The following is a 17997-nucleotide window of genomic DNA, read 5'->3' on the forward strand; positions in this document are numbered from 1 at the left end:
TAAAAGAATCCAGGCCGTCTTCTTTTATGATTTTAATTCTGTCAGTTTTGGGATAGTTGTTACTAATTGTTCCCCAAAAGTCGGTAAGAGTTATTTGTCAATATTCATTATTCAATATTCATTAAGGAAGGCAGTGGCATTCCAGGCTGTAGAGAGCCCATAGGTTGAATTACCTTATTTATGACTTTCAGGTCTGTCAGCATTCTCCAGTTACCTGACTAATTCTTGATAGAATTCCAAGGGGTGGTAGATTCCTCTATGTGACTAGCCTTCAGCTCGGGCATGGTCAGGCACACCTGTAGGGCTCCTAGGATTCGGGGCTACAGTGTCTCCCTACATAAGCCAAACACTGGACCATCTTTCCAGGCCCAGACAACTATTCTAGTGATGTGTGTGCTAACAAGTTTTATGTCAACTTGACACACTAACTAGAGCTATCTGAAAGGACAACGCAATTAGAAATGCCTCCACGAGATCCAGCTGTAGGGCATTTTCTCAATCAGCCATCAATGGGGGAGGGCCTGGCCCATTGTGGGTGGTTCCATCCCTAGGCTGGTGGTCCTGGATTCTATGAGAAAACAGGCTGAGCAAGCCATGAGGAGCAAGCCCAGAAGCAGGTCCCATCCATGACATTGGCATCAGCTCCTCCCTCAGGTTCCTGCCCTGTGTGAGTTCCTGTCCTGAATTCCTTAGATGATGAACAGTGATGTGGAAGTGTAAGCTGAACAAACCCTTTCCTCACCATGTTGGTTTTTGTTCCGGGTGTTTCATTGCAGCAATAGAAACCCTGGCTGAGACAGTGTTGCAATCAACCAACCATCAGATACTATCCTAGTTCGCTTATTTGCTGGGACACACACGGTGACCCAAAGCATCTTGCAGTGGAAAGGGTTTATTTGGGGTGCAGGTTACAGCCCATCCTTGGAGCTGGAGGCAGAACCTGAAGCAGAGACCATGAGACTTGCTCACTGCCTGGCTCTCACTGGATTCCTGGGCAAGCTGCTTTTTGTAAACCCCAGGCGCACCTGCCTAAGCGTGGGAGTGTCTACACTGAGCTGGGCCATCCCTATCATGAGTGTAGCACCCACTGCTCTGGTCCTAGAACCCTAGCTAGAGGTAGTGAGGGAATGAAGAAAGGACACACACACACACACACACACACACACACACACACACACACACACAATGAAGCCGGGATACGGTGTGTCTCTCTAATGCTACTGACACCGTTACAACCTGGAACCTTCACAAGTTTAAAGTACAGTGGAGGAAGGGGCTAGCTAATCTGGGTACGAGGTCTCTATAGGTGAGCAGTCTCAGGCTGCAAACATCCAGGAACAGGAAGCCACTGTTGGTAATCTTTGCACACATGGGTCAACAGTTCATAGACACTCACACTTGGACTCCCAAGGAAAGCTTTGCCATCCTTTTGGGGAATATTATTTTTACGTGTGTGACTTTGGTTTATGCTGCATTTGTTTAACTGTGTGAAGCTGTGTTACTGTGCCTGTCTAAAACACCCTGTAGTCCTAATAATAGATGAATGGCCAATAGTGAGGCAGGAGCAAGGATGGGCGGGGCTGGCAGGCGGAGGTATAAATAGAAGGAGAAACAAAGATTAGCAAGAGAGCAAGGAAAGGAGGAAGATGGGGGCCACCCAGCCACCCAGCCACCCAGCCACCCAGCCACCCAGTCACCCAGCCACCCAGCCACCCAGCCACCCACCCAGCCAGCCAGCCATGGAGTAGAAAGGAAAATAAGAAGGATAAAAGCCCAGAGTAGATGGGTTACTTAATTAAAGCTAGCTAGAAACAAGGTGAGCTAAGGCCAGGCACACATAACTGAGAATAAACCTCCCTGTGTGGTTTACTTGGAGCTGGGTGGTGGCCCCTGAAAAAAGGCCAAAGAGCAAAAAGAGCAAAAACATGGAACAATACCATCCCTCATGAGCCAGGCCTGGATTGGTACTGTCATTGTCAAAGTTCCATGGCCATTGTTCTAGAAGTCCTTAACCAGCCATGCCCAAGTCAAAATACACACTCACTCGCTCACACACTCACATACACACTCACTCACACACACACTCACACAGGCACTCACACATTCACTCACTCACTCATGGCTTCCTCTGCTCCCTATAAACCAGCAATCAAGAAAATGCCCACAAATAATCCACAGGCCAATCTGATGACGGCAACTCCTCAGATGAGGCCCACTCTTCCCAGGTGCAGCACACTGACAAGATGAGCCACCACAGCAAGCAAACCTGTCTGTGTAGTTGGTTATGTGCTGTCAGCAACATTACCCACGGAAGACACCGTCTGGATTATTCTTATAGTTTTATTTTTACTTTATGTGCATGAGTATTTTGTGTGTGTGTGTGTGTGTGTGTGTGTGTGTGTGTGTGTGTTGTGTGTGTGTCTGTACACATGTGCACTCTCCGTGGAGGACATAAGAGGGCGACAGTGCCCCTGGAACTTGACTTCCAGATGGTTTTAAGCTGCTATGTGGATACTGGGTACCAAACTCAAGTCCTCTGTAAGAGCAGACAGTGCTCTTAACCATCTCCAGTCCCATCATCTGCTGTTTTTTGAGACAGATCAAGGGGCTCATTAACTCCTACTACAGTCAACACCTGCAAGAACATTTCTAGAGATGGTTGGAAGAGGGCAGCAGCAACATTGGTGTTTTAGAAGAGCTAAGGTGTCGCATTGGTTACAGGGTTTGATTCTCAGGAACTCTCATTAGACACCCACCTCTCACTCCTTATTGTTTTATGGGGACTTTACTGGGTAACTAAAACCACAGGGACATGTCCTAATCTGGGTTTCTATTGCTGTGATGAAACACCATGACCAGAGGAACTTGGGGAGGAAAAGGTTTGTTCAGCCGACTTAAACATGGCACTGTTCATCATCGAAGGAAGTCAGGACAGGAAGTCACACAGGGCAGGAACCTGGAGGCAGGAGCTGATGCAGAGGCCATAGAGGGTGCTGCTTACTGCCTTGCTCATCATAGTTTGTAAAGACTGCTTTTATTTTCCACCCTGTGGATTTCCAAGACAGGGTTGTGCTTCTCTGTAGAAACCCAGATGTCCTGGAACTCACTCTGTAATCCAGTCTGTCCTTGAACTCAGAGATCTGCCAGCCTCTAGCTCTCAAGTGCTAGGACTAAAGGCGTGGACTACTATGCCCATCTCTCATCCTGCTTTCTTATAGAAAAAAGGACCACCAGTCCTGGGATTGCACCAACCACAATAGGCTGGGCTCTCCTTCATAAATCTCTAAATAAGAAAATGCCTGCTAGGCAATGGTAGTGTACACCTTTAATCCCAGCACTTGAGAGGCAGAGACAGGTGTGAATCTCTGGGAGTTCAAAGGCCATCCTGGTCCTGGATATCCAGAGCTACACACAAAGAAACGCTGTCTCAAAAAAAGAAAGAAAATGCGCTACAGGCTGACCTATAGCCTGATCTTCCTGAGGCATTTTCGTAATTGAGATTCGGTCTTCTCAGATGCCTTTCGCTGTGTCAAGCTGACAGAAAACCATCCAGCACACACGTGATTGGGCAGAAAGGGGACTCTAATGGAAACTGAGTTGTCTAGAGTTTCCTGGCTTTCTCTGTGAACATCTCCTACCAAGATTTGGCCAAATCTCTTCAGAAATGGGGATCTCCAGCAGGAGAGAGGGCTGAGTGGAAAGAGCACTGGCTGCTCTTACAGAGGACCCCGGGGTTGATGTCTGGCTCCCATGTCAGGTGGCTCCAGTGCCCTCTTCTGGGCTCCACAGACATCACACATGTGATATATTTTACATACATGCTGTGAAAACACACACATAACAACAATCTGAAAACAAAAACAAAGAACCTAACAGACGCTGAAGCATTTGGCCTTGTCTAAAGCACTCCAGCCTCATGTGAGGACCCTGACCTTGGCAAAGACTCTGCACTGTCTTGACTGCTCTTCTGTGCAGAGAGCGTCCCCCTTGACAACCCAGAGAGGAGCACACAGAGATGCAGGGATGGGCACCAAAGCCAAGGGGCTGTCCAGCAGCTGCTCCTTCCCCAGCAAACCTTCATTCTGAGGCAGGTTTTTCTGAACACATCCATTTCCCCAGGTGACCAAGAGTAATTAATACCATCTGTCCCTGCTGAGCCACACCTGCCCACTGAGTCTCCCAGTCACAAGAAAACTGGCCCTTTAATATTTTAAAGTATTTTTTTCCTTTTTTAAAATTTAAATTAGAAACAAGCTTCTTTTACATGTCAATTCCAGTTCCTTCTCCCTCCCATCCTCCCCTGCCCCCGACTACCCCCTGTCCCAACCCCTTTCTGCTCCCCAGGCTGTGAGGCCTTCCATGGGGCATCTTCAAAGTGTGTCATATCATTTGGAACAGGGCCTAGACCCTCCCCAGTGTGGCTGAGAGGCTACCCCTCTATGTGGAGAGGGCTCTCCAAGTCCATTTGTGTACTAGGGGTAAATACTGATCCACTACCAGAGGCTCCATAGATTCACCAGGTCTCCAAACTGACCTTCTCATTCAGGGGGTCTGGATCTGTCCTATGTTCGATTCCCAGCTATCAGTCTGGGGTCCATGAGCAACCCTTTGTTCAGATCAGCTGTTTCTGTGGGTTTCTCCAGCCTGGTCTTGACCCCTTTGCTCATCACTCCTTCCTCTCTGCAACTGGATTCCAGAGTTCAGTTCAGTGCTTAGCTGTGGGTGTCTGCCTCTGCTTCCATCAGCTACAGGATGAAGACTCTATGATAGCAATTAAGGTAGTCATCAATCTGATTATATGAAGGGCAGTTAAGATACCCTCTCCTCTACTGCCTAGATTATTAGCTGGAGCCATCCATGTGGATTCCTGGGAATTCCCCTAGTGCCAGGGAACACCAGCACTCTTACAGGCCTGGTGTGGGCAGGACTTTTGCATATGTGCAGATGGCTTAGCAACAGTACTGCTTGACACCCACACTGGTGTCATGCCAAGGCAATGAAGACACACTGGTGCCCAGGCCTACTAGAGAAGCAAGTCCTTAGACAACACAGCACAGCAGGGGAGAATGGTCACTCTGGGAACATGCAAGTAAGAGAAATCACAATTTGAGGCAGGTCAGTGTGAGCCTTCCAGTGAGGTGGACCTGGGTATGAGCATCCCCTCAGAATGCCTGCTAGTGCTGAGGAGGCTGGCTGCACACCAGCATGCTAAAGCAACTGAGCTGCCAGGGTGTGAAATCTCAGACCACCAACAGAGTTCTACCCTGCCCCTGGCCAGAACAGACAGGACCGTGGTCTGGTGCTTCATCCAGGATTGGCACTGAAGCCGCTAGGCAGCTGCCATGGTCCACACTCCAGCCTGTTACACTTCCACCTACACCTCCTGACCCTGTCCCTCCAGGGATCCCAGTGACCTTGCCAAGAACTTCACCATAAGAGCAGATGAGATACAGATCCATGTCTGAGGTAAGAAAGTTCATACATGATCATCTGAACTCAGATCAAAAAGGAGAATTGAGACAGGCTTCTGGCCTCTGCCCTGGTTGAAGCTGTGTCTTTTAGTCTCTGACCCAGGGACCCCAGCCTCTCTACACAGCTAAGCTGGCCCAGCGAGGAGATGCTGGAGCTGTACCTGGCCCTGCTTAGAAGAGCAGGACGCCTGGGAGGCACAGCCCTGGTACCTGACACCCAGAAGCTCAAGGAGCAGATGAGACGCAGTGACATGGACCTTGTTCTCTGAACCTCTGACCCCATGCACTGTCCCATTCTCCACTTCCACAGCCACTTTAGAGTGGAAGGGACACCAGGAAGAGAATGCCACTGGGGAGCCACAGCCTCTTGGGTCTGGGCCATCCTCACTGTGACCCTGCCCACAACAAGGCTCCCAGTCAAGCCCTCAATATAACACACGGAGCACTTACAAACACCACAGACACAGTTGCTTCAATTCTGAGTTTTGTTAAAAAACAAACAAACAAACACACAACTATGATAAATCAGGAACAGGTTTGGGAGTGGTGGTGATGCAGAGGGAAGCATGGACAGGACAAGATGAGGGCTACTGGGGCCGGGGGCAGGGCCGTCTCCACCCTGATCCCTGGTATCTTCTTCTAATGAGACAGACGGCCACAGTCCAGAGCGGGTCATTCCTCTCCTCTACCGTGACTGTTCAACTGAAGAAACAAAAGTCACCAGTTACAATAAGACTCAAGAAGGGAAATTTAAAAATCTCTTCCCCCCTCCCTCCCTTTCTCTCCTCACAGCTGTGTCCTAGGTTCAGAGGATACTCTTGGGAGTGGGGACACACATACACACCCCTTTCGCTGGAGAAAAGAGAGACTGGGAGAAAGGCCCCATACAAGGGTCCCTCACCGGAGCATGGAAACTCCAGGAAGGCAGCCAGCAACCAAGAGCCATTCAGCACCAGGGCCCTCTACCCAGAGGTTTGCATGAGGCACTAACAAGGAAAGAGGGAGCAGGATTCAACAAAATGCTTCAGTGGGCAAAGGTGCTGTCACTAAGACTGAAAACCTGAGTTCACGACAGGAATCCCACAGGGTGAAGGACAGACAGACACACACATGGGGCAGGCAGCATGGTGGGGTGCGGCGTCCACCCTTGACCAGCAAGAAAGACGCCACACCGAGGAATCTTCTTCAAACACAGTTTAATCGGGAACCTCTTTGCTTTGTACAGTGTATAATGGCGGCGGCGGCAGCCCCCGGGCCGAGGGAGACGGGGCTTGATATAGTCTACATCTACCAATCACCTAACCCTACGTGGCGCGCCAGGATAGGTTGTCTCCAAGCAGAATTAAGAGGATACATGACCTTTACCATATTTGGAGTTGTTTACTACAGAGAGCGCTCGCCGTCGGGCTGGCGGAGGGCAGAAACCGGCGCCATCTTTTGGGTGCGGTTTTCTGCAGCTCCCTACAGTTCCCCCTTTTTGTTTTAATATTATAGGAGTAGCAGTATCTATCTGTTGTCAGATTTCAGTCATCTCTGTCTTAGGTTCAACCCCAGTGTCCCTATCTTACCCGTCAAAGAGTCACTGTGTCGCCCTCACAGGCTCATGTCTTAGGTTGAAGGGAACACATGTATGCTTATTCGCTCAGCATGAGGGTAGGTGCCCGTCATTGAGCATGACTGATTCAGATACGCATCACTCACTCAGCAAGGGCGAGACAGACATCTATTTGTCTGTCAGCATGGATAACCATGCTTGAGGGGACTGTCCTGCTTCCACAGCAGCAAAGGCCTGTACCAACATAGCAGCTTGGGATTTTTGCGACTTCCTGATCCTGCATAGGCACCACAAGCAAACAAAAATGGCTAACAGCATCATGGAAAACATAACCCCTACTCCATCCCATTCCTTAACTAAACTAAAGGCTTGTGCAATCATGGTATTACTTCTCTGCTGTGTGACCCTCATCCTGCAGATACACCATAACGCTATGAAACTAACTAGGATAAGCATTCCTCCCAGGGCACCCATTCCTGCCCACTCTTTCAGATGATTCATGGCTTGAGTGATCCACGCAGACAGTCCTTCCGCAACCAAGATGTCGACCCTGGTGGAATTCACATGCACTATGGAGAGTCTCAGCTCCTGCATCAGCTTTTCAAAATCCCCAGACCAGTTGCCTAGAAGATACTATGAAGGTTGTTTAGACATGTTTGCTGCTAAGGAATAATTCTGATAGGAAACAGCTGTTATACACAAACCAGGCATTCTCCATTCACATCCCAACTGTGCCAGTTACCATAAAGTATCCAATTGTTCCTGCAATAGATCAATGTGTTGATTCAAAACCATAATGCCACCTTTCAATTGAGCATTAAGGGTAGATTGGATATCCAATGCAATCTCCATATGCTAAGTGCAGCAATTTCAACTCCTTACTAGTTAAGAGAATGTCATCCATATAGTGAACACATCTCACAGCAGGGTATTTCTCTCTAATAGGAGCAATAGCATGACACACAAAAAGCTGACACATAGTGGGGCTATTGGCCATACCCTGGGGTAAAACCACCCACTCATATAATGGTATGGAGAATAGAAGGTAAAGTAAAAGCAAACCTAACACTATCCTGCACACATCACAAATCAGGTTCTTCATGATTGGGTAGGGCTGACAGCAACGGTAAACCACGCTGCACAGGCCCCATGACTTGCATCTATTTATTTCCTTCAGCTGTTCTAACGTCTCCTGCCCCTTTTCTACAGCCTTGCGGCATCTTTGATCCTCTAGACAGCTGCGAACCATTTTCCAAATAGGCCACGTCCCTGGCTTCAGCGTTCCCTGTGCCCAGGCAAAATCTAGATCTTTTCCAAGCTTATCCCAACTAGCCACAGTGAGATTGCCTGAGGCTGCGATGTTAAAAGGCAGCCAAATCACCACTATAATAGCGGGGTCCATTAACTTACTCTCACTCTGCAAATTAAAGCAGAAGCGAGGTTTTTTACTTTCGGTTCGCTTTTGTCGCGAACAGTGTTGCTCCTTTCCGGAGACTTTACCGCCTCTTTCCCGAGGGCTTTGTTGCTCCTTTACCGGAGACTTTATCGCCTCTTTCCCGAGGACCTTGGTGCTCCTTTACCGGAGACTTTATTGCCTCTTTCCCGAGGACCTTGGTGCTCCTTTACCGGAGACCTATCTCCGCATTCACCGCGGACTTTACAGTTCCACTTACCTTGGGAACTTACCCCCGACTGTGAGAAGTTCTGATTCCCAGTAAGTACGGGCCACCACTCGCGGCGGTGGCGGCTTCCCCGTACGGGCCACCACTTGCGGCGTCCACCCTTGACCAGCAAGAAAGACGCCACACCGAGGAATCTTCTTCAAACACAGTTTAATCGGGAACCTCTTTGCTTTGTACAGTGTATAATGGCGGCGGCGGCGGCGGCCCCGGGCCGAGGGAGACGGGGCTTGATATAGTCTACATCTACCAATCACCTAACCCTACGTGGCGCACCAGGATAGGTTGTCTCCAAGCAGAATTAAGAGGATACATGACCTTTACCATATTTGGAGTTGTTTACTACAGAGAGCGCTCGCCGTCGGGCTGGCGGAGGGCAGAAACCGGCACCATCTTTTGGGTGCGGTTTTCTGCAGCTCCCTACAGTGGGGGTGCACTCACTGTAGGAGGAGATGTCGATCTCATCGGGGAGCTCACTGATGTTGACCTCAAAGCGGTCCTGCACGTCACTGAGGATATTAGCATGGATCTCATCTGACACAAATGTGATGGACAAGCCCTTGGTGCCAAACCAGCCTGCTCTGGCCACCTGGGAGGAGACAAAGGGAAGATCACAAGTTCACAGGGGAGACAGAGATACAAGGGAAGGGGACAGTGTGTGCATGAGCGCAGGCTCACACAGAGGAAGTGGGGTGAGGGCAGGCTGGTACAGGTGGGTGTCCGAGTCCTCAGGCATTCCAGAGCTGAAGGATCTGTCATCTCAACTTTTAATGGTTTTTAAAGTTTATGTGTGTGGTGTTTTGCACACATATATGTGTGAGCACATTCATATCTGGTGTCTATGGAGAGCCAAAAGAGAACACTGGATCCTTCCCCCATGCCAACTGTAGTCATGTGACTGGGAGCTGACAGGTTGGTATCAAGAATATGGGAACCCTGGAAGAACAGGAGTGCTCTTAACCTCTGAGCCACTGTTTTAGTTGTTTTGTTGTTTGTTTTGTTTTTGGTTTTTGAGACAGGGTTTCTCTGTGCAACCCTGGCTGTCCTGGAACTTGATCTGCAGATTAGGCTGACCTTGAACTCATAAAGATCTCCCTGCTTCTGTCTCCAGAGTGCTGGAATTAAAGGCTTGAGCCATCACCACCCAGCTCTGAGCCACTTCCTCAGCCCAGCCTGGGTGATCTCACTACTGAAGTTTTATAAATGTATATACATGTGTGTTTGTGTGAATGTATGCAGGTGTATACAGGTGTCCTTCAAGGCCAGAAGGGTGTGCTGTATTTGTATCTGTATCTTTCTCTGCTGGAGCCAGCAGAGGCATCTGTGGGAGGGAGGGGGTGTGGATCCTCTGCAGAGCAGGGCGTTTGAGGTCCAGTTGTCCTCAAACACATTATGTAAACCAGGCTGGCCCCACACTTGATCTCAGAGATCCACCTGACTCTGACTACACAGTGCTTGGGATTTAAGACACCCATGCTAGCACCGCTGGCAGAATTTTTGTTTGGTTGGTTCTTTGATTTTTCTGTGTAGCCCTGACTGTCCTAGAGCTCATTTTGTAGACCAGATTGGCCTTGAACTCAAGAGGTTTGCCTGCCTCTGCCTCCAAGAGCTGAGATTAAAGGTGGGCGGCACCACTAACCTGCCCTGGCAGAATTTCTAACGAGTTCCTCAGGCCCTTTTCTGTCTCAAATGTCCCTTCACAAATGTCCTTTTCCTCTCTGGAACTTAATGCCTGTGTCTAGGCCAAGATTTTTCAACAGCCTGATGTGTGAGCTGCCACGGACACAAGACCTCAAACTGGCACACACACGTGTGAGGCGCCCTAAGGAAGATGGTAGGATGTGAACTACAGTCTAGAAAACTAGATGAGCCTCTGGAAACACTAAGAGCCCCACAGGGCTCTGCAGCCAGCTGAGCACAGGATGACACTGCTCCTCCTGGGTGACTGTAAGAGACGACAGCAGAGTCACCACGTCAGTACCCAGCTCAATGCGTTCCTCCTCTCACTCAAGTCATCACGGACTCTACCTCAGCTGTCTCTCACACCTTCACACCCTTGGCTCCTCAATCACAGGCTACTTCTCCACAGGCTTCTGCCACGGCTGGGGATGCCCAGTGATCAAGACCACACAGACCCTCAATACTGACCTGGTTGAACTCAAGGACATCGTGAAGGTCAAAGAGCATTGGGTTCTTCTCCTTGTCCTCCTTGTAGGCCTGGGGTCATTGTGGTCATGGAAGGGGACCCACGGGAACATCCAGGAAGCAGGGAAACTCAATTGTGGCCCAGGCCACCATTTTTGATTGTCACTCCGTTTCCCAGCTCCCCACCATGATTCGCTCTCAGAAAGGGACAAAAACAACAGAGAGGTGGCTTAGAGTTTAAGAGCACCTATTGCTGTTGCAAAGGATCCAGGTTCAGTTCCCACCACCCACATGGTGCTTCACAATCATCTGGGACTCCATACACACGCACACACACACACACACACACACACACACGCACGCACGCACGCACGCACGCACGCACGCACACACACACACACACACACACACAATACATCTAATAAAATAAAATTTAAAATACATTCTTAAATTTGCCCCAGTGACTCCCCTTCAGTCTCCTGCACACCTCGAGGGTGACACCCAGGCTGAGCACACAGGGCTGTTTGGGGAACATTGTGCCACCAGCAAAAAAAATCCTGCTCTGGAACAGGACAGGGACTGGTGATGGAAATAGATTGTGCTGGAATGAATGTTAGCAAAAGAGCATAAAGTTAAAAGTATTAAAAGATTTCATTTTATAGACCTACTGTGCACTGTGGATCATAGTCTCACCCGAGGAAGAAGACACTGTTTGTGTTCATCTTTACACTTGAGATCTGTGTTAGTTTTTAATTGCTGGTGAACAAGAAACATTTTAGTCACTTAAATGGTGACTTGTAACAGAGCATGCCTGTTAGTGTTCAGGCATCTGTACTGGCCTGCTCTTGGGGTTCTGACAGGATATGTCCTCAGCTGCAGCCACTAAGAGTACCTTCTGTGCACATTCACTATGTCCCCCTTTAAAAGGGTCCTACCCCTCTCTCTATTCCTTTCAAACAATCTCTGCCTTTCTCTTTGTGTCTCCCTCCCCCGTCTCTCTTTCTTCTCTCCCACCCAACACTCCTGTCCTCAGAGACTGTCTCTCTGTTATACATTGCCAGCATTACAATCTGATACGTTTAATCAAAGATGCCTACATTGTCCACATACTACCTTCTGGCATTACATCTGGTACTTTTAATCATAATTATGAAGGCAGTCACTTTCCTATATCAAGTTTAGTTACCATCAGTTCACTTATAGAAGCCAAGTGTGCTCACCCTTTCCCAGCTTTCGAAACTCTGATATGTTGATTTTGGTTTATCCTCAATATAAAATTTCTATGACACTTAAGTTGACATAGTTAACATATCACAAAATTGATGACACTTTCAGGGCAAAACAGAACTGGACATTCCTTTAGGGTTGCCACCACTGACCTGACTGCTCTGTCATACCATCTAGCTGAACACTGACATTCTTTAGTTACAAGTGTAAAGACACCTACCTACATGAGTTTAAAAATCGATCTGCACAAAAGGAATACAAAAATTATATACAACAAATTGGTTTTTGAAAATACAAAAATAACATCTGTCACTTCTGTCGTGCTGACAACTTGACATATATACACACACGCAGAAAAGTTCCAACTGGGTTATCTCAAGAGCGGTGCTCTAAAATGACAGGCAAACTGCCACTCAGTTTTCACACTGACAGAAGCTGTGTTCAAAATATTTCATATACTAAATACTGCAAAATATTTCATATACTAAATATTGCATGTATAAATGCTGGTTGTAGTTTTTGCTTTGATTAATTAAAAGTATCTTAAGCTAATATTAAGTGCACTAAAATTAACAACAGTTCAGAAATCTGACCTTACAATAAAGAAATCCAAAATGTACATCTTCAGAAAGCAAGGAACAATTACTGCCATGCAAGACTGAAAACTGCAAGGAAATGTGATTTAAAACAGCAAGCTCAAATATATGTAACACTGAAAAGGGTCAGCAGTGAGTTCTACTAACAATAGACTTAAAGAAGAAAATACATTCTCTTTGCTGGTATAAATCAGATCGTCAAATCTGAGAACAAGCCATCTGTCCTCTAGCTTAAGAGATTAGCTCTTTTACAGTTGTTTTAATGAAATCTTTCCGCTCAGTTAAATCATAAGCAGGAAAATTTTCATATACCTCTTTGCAAATCTGCTTCATTGTGACCTCTTCCAAGTTAGCATTAGCTAGTAATTTCTTCACTGTCTCCTTTAACTCTTCATCCTTAGGTAGTTTTTTCAATTTTTTAATTAATGGTTCATCATCAGAACTATCTTCAGATTCAGACTCTTTTTTTGGAACTGTTTTGATTCTTCTCGGTGCTAGAGACAGAGTTTCTCTGTGGGTTTTGGAGGCTGTCCTGGAACTAGCTCTGTAGACCAGGCTGGCCTTGAACTCACGGAGATCTGCCTGCCTCTGCCTCTGCCTCTGCCTCTGCCTCTGCCTCTGCCTCTGGAGTGCTGGGATTAAAGGCCCACCTTCTTAACATTAGCACTTTTTACAGATTTTTTCTTTTAGCAGCAGCTTTCTGTTTTGCTTTTTTTTTTTTTTTTTTTTTTTTTTTTCTTTTTTAGATGTCTTTTTTGGTGGTTGTTCAATTTCTTTCTCTTTATCTTCTGAAGACTCTCCCTTATTTTCTTCTCATCTTCATCAGTACTAGATTCATCTGACAAAATTTCAGGACATTTGTTTTGCTTTGACTTCCTTGTTGTTCCAGAACTGTTCCGTTCCTTTTTACTACTTTTGCTTGAAGATATTTTGAATTTTGGCAATGGTTTGCCAGAAGACTTTGGATGCCTTAAGAAATTCAAGATCCTCTTCAATAGTTTGCTGTTCACACCTGATCACTCTAAGTCAAGAACCTCAGATGCTCTTTACATGGCATTTCTAAGTTTTTTTTAGCATTTCTTCCTTCTTTTTGTACTGGGTACCGACCTTTTCAAATGGAAAGCCACAGAACTGACCCACACTCTTTAATGAGGACACTGTGCCTGGTCTGTTGTAAAGCAGTCTGTGTAGATTTCTAAGATCATCGGTTTTTTCTTACTCAAAAAGAAATGTATCCTTTCAGTTTCACAAAGTTTCTGGCCCTTCCCTTGTGCAATTGTAAACGGCTCTCCTTGTAAGGAAGACACTTGCATTGTCAATCTTTCTACTTTCTTCTTTTCTCTCTTGCCTTCCACAATGAGACTCTTTTCTTATTCTTCCTCCTCGTCATCTTCCTCTTCCTCCTCACTCTCATCTCTGGGTCCCATATCCTGGGCTCCTTCTTGGACAGGGGCTGAGCTCTCCCTCCACAGCGGGGCAGGGCGCAGCCTGTGATTTGCTGGGTGTCTGCTGGCAGGGAGGAAGCCTCACACTTTGGTTCCTTCTCTCGCACCTGCAGGACCTCGGTGACTGCCCAGTGGGCAAGCTCCCTTCCAAGTTGCCTACTCCTCTCAGTCACTCCACCCGCCTCCCCCAGGGTGCCGAGCTGTGCCCTATAGTGCTGCGGGTTCCCTCCCCCTGCATTCCCCTCCTCCAGGCGGTCCTCCTTAATCCAGATCTTGAGGCTGGAGAAACCACCTCTAATCTGAGCAATGCCTTCTGCTGGCAGCCTGTTCAAGGAAGGATATAGAAGAAGGAAGCTTGCTGTCCAAGCCTGCTGCTCTTCCTCTTGCTACCAGGTCCGTTGCTTCACTGAAATTAGAGACGACATCTTCAGGATTCCAGCATATACTGCAGACCAGCTGAGACATCCAGCCTCAGGGACTGAACAACTGCTGGATTCTTGGACTTTCTGTTCACAGGCAGCCATTGTTGGATTAGCTAGATCACAGCATATAAGTCATTCTAAAATATCATAGATAGATAGATAGATAGATAGATAGAGATTCATTAAATCATTTCCGTTACTCTAGAGAACCCCGACTAATACAGATTTTTATAACAGTCTTGGTTCTGGAGCAACAGAAATATAAGGATGATTCTTTTAACAATCTGGAGTAGCCTTTCCAATCTTCCAACATCTACAGCTACCAAAGCCTCTCCAGTTTCTGACACCTGTCTTGGGATCTGGGAGAGCACGGAAGACTCATGGTGTGAACTGTTTTACAAACTGAAGGAGATAAATGCATTTGATTATCCTGATTTATCAATTGTGGATCACAACAAGTCTGTTGGCTCTCTCTCTATATATAAAACTTTTGGCAGTTTGAGGGAAAATAAGGAAAATGATGATGCTGGTCTGTTGCTCTCAGCATCGCTGGGTAAACTGACTGACAAAAGGAACGGGCTGTGTGATGAAATCAACCAATTTTAGTATCTCAGAACACAGTGAATGACACAGATCACATAGGGATAAAACTGACCTGCTCCAGATGGGAATAAACAGTCTAAAGGTTTCCAAGTGTGCCCTGGGAGACAACCTCTGTTTTATTACATTTTAATTTGTTTTACATACCAACCACAGTTTTCCCTCCCTGTTCTCCTCCCCTTCCCTCCCCCATCTCACTTATCCCCCCACCCACTCCTCAGAAAGGGTGAGGCCACCCATGGGAGTCAACAAATCATGTCAGATCACACTGAGGCAGAACCAAGCTCCTCCCCCTTCATCAAGGCTGAATGAGGCATCACACCATAGGGAATAGGTTCCAAAAAGTCAGCTCATGTGCCTGGGACAGACCTTGGGCCCACTGCTAGGGGCCCCACAAACCAACCAAGATACAGGACTTGAACCCACATGCACAGCACCTAGGACAGTTCCATGCAGGCTCCAGCTGTCAGTCTGGAATCCATGGGCTCCTGTTAGCTGTCTCTGTAGATTCCCCATCATGATCTTGACCCCACCCCCTTGCTCATATGATGCCTCCTCCCTCTCTTCAGCTGGACTCCTGAAGCTCAGCCCAGTGCATGGCTGTGAATCTCTGCATCTGTTTCCATCAGTTATTGGATGAAGGCTCTATGATGACAATTAGGGTCATTACCAATCTGATTACAGGAGAAGGGCAGTTCATGCACCCTCTCCACATTGCTAGGAGTTTTAGCTGGAGTCATCCTTGAAGATTCTTGGGAGTTTCCCTAGCACCAGGTTTCTCCCTAACCCCATAAGAGCTCAGGATAACTTCAAAGATGTGAGCTAAGATGGTCCAGCCTCATAGACTGATCCAGCCAGCACTTGAGATGAGCCCTGCACTTTCCCAGCACACTGAGACTAGACAGCAGCAGCAATCCCAGGTTTTGACTATTATCTTAATTTTCTCGGGTCTCCTAAAGATGCCATTGCCCCCAGACAACAGGAAGTAATTTTAAGAACACAATGCCCACAATCCCAAAAGTTTGGGTGGGTGTGTTTTGTTGTTCAGTGGGTTATGGATGTTTGTTGGTTGAAAAATGTTATTGACCGTGGTCAGGGAAGAAACTAAGCCAAGGAGGTTAGATTCAGGGATCTTTTTCTGAAAAGATAAAAAAGGGGAAGATATAGAAATGATAGTATTAAGTGACAGAAGATTGAATCTTTTAGTCTAAAAACCAACTATTACTCTCGACTATTTTACTTTGGTATGGATTTTTGTATATTGATACAAATTTAAGATCATATTTGTTTTAACATACTGTATATATGTTTCTACTTTTTTTAAGTTATTGAACCTCCACAGCTCATTTAAGAATGTAATGTATGCTGTAGTCCTTGAAAGCTACTTTAATCTATTTAGAGTAATTAAGAAATAGTTAGTCATCTAAAACAATCTAATTTGTAGTCAAGTTATGTATATTTTCAAGGTTAAACCAAGATATGTTTTAGATAGATTGCTGGTCTTTATAAACACTCAGAGACATACAGAATATGGCATTTAAGCTGCTTTAATAACATAAGGCTTTTCATGGCAGTGAGATCCGTCTGCTCCTGGCAGCACCAATTTACTTCATAAAAGGATGATGGGCATCAGAGAACTACTGCTGACCATAGAGAGCCAGCTCCTAGACGGAGCCCTGGGTATTGAGAGAATTCCACGGAGTCAGCGTAAACTAAAAACTCTTTCTATCTGCAGGGGTCCGGAGAAATGCGCTCTCACACCTGTGCTGATGGATTCCTTCTTTCTTCTCTCATGTTCCATTCTCTCTGTTACACTGTCGGCTTTCTCTGTTCTATTTCTCATTCTGGCTCTGTCTTTACTCCTGATCTTTCCCTCTAATTCTCTCATACATGATGTTATCCTTCTCTCGTGATGTTTCTCTCGTATTACTCCCCAAGTTTCTCCCCCTGTTACTTTGTTCTCTACAGTTATTTATACTATAAAATACTTTAAACATTACATTTGAAGGTTACATATCATTTCTTAAGTAAATGATAAAAAACAGAGTTTTCCCAACAGCTCACAATGCAATAAATGCAGATAAATTGTCACATAGCAAGGAAGGAGCACAGTATCTCACTTAACTCCCTAATAAGTGGGCGGCTGCAGACAGAGAGGTCTTTATGTTATCTTATCTATAGAGGGAACCCTATAAAACTATCTACTGAGGAATCTGAGAAAAATAAAATTGTGTGCCATATCCTAAGTGTCATAAACATCTTAAATTTTTTGTGGTTAGTGGTCATCAAATCCATGTTTCTCAGACTGCAGACTGTTTACACAGAGCTTTACTGAGAGGCCCCTCTGTAGGGAGCCGTCCTTGCATTCTCCATTACAATGATGGTGCCTGCAGGCACCAAATGTAAATTATTTCGCAGGCGCTGGGTAATTTCCATTCCTTTGATCTCTGCCTATCCCGTGGCTCATTTGGCCTGAGGAGCTGAAGCCATTCATAGGGTAACATGTCCCAGGCGGGACTGCCAGCCTTTATTAAGGAACGGGATTCTTGGCTCGGGGTCTCCGCTCTGGTAAGCTTATGCTCTCACACTCTCAAGATGCATTAAAGCTTTCCTGCAGAAGGATCCGAGTGTCCTGTGTGATTCTTGCCGGCGAGAACATAGCGCGGGACACCCCTCCAGCATGAGGTGCAGGGCAGAGGGTGAAGTCATGAGCTCATTCGGCACTCTCCAAGACACAGTGGCATTGAAAGCGATTTAGATCTTAAAATATATTTTTCTGTCCTGCATGTAACAATTCACTATAAAAAAGGGAAACTTGTAACTCTTTCTTGGGCCTATGAAGTTAGTTTACTTTTAG

The 17997-nt window shown here is 46.5% G+C and overlaps 1 pseudogene; it reads right to left on the bottom strand.

Moving 5' to 3' along the window:
- Positions 1-12841: 12841 nt before the first annotated feature.
- On the bottom strand, positions 12842-14100 carry LOC100758771 (annotated as a pseudogene).
- Positions 14101-17997: the final 3897 nt, after the last annotated feature.

Source organism: Cricetulus griseus (genome assembly GCF_003668045.3).
Source record: "Cricetulus griseus strain 17A/GY chromosome 1 unlocalized genomic scaffold, alternate assembly CriGri-PICRH-1.0 chr1_0, whole genome shotgun sequence".
NCBI lineage: Eukaryota > Metazoa > Chordata > Mammalia > Rodentia > Cricetidae > Cricetulus > Cricetulus griseus.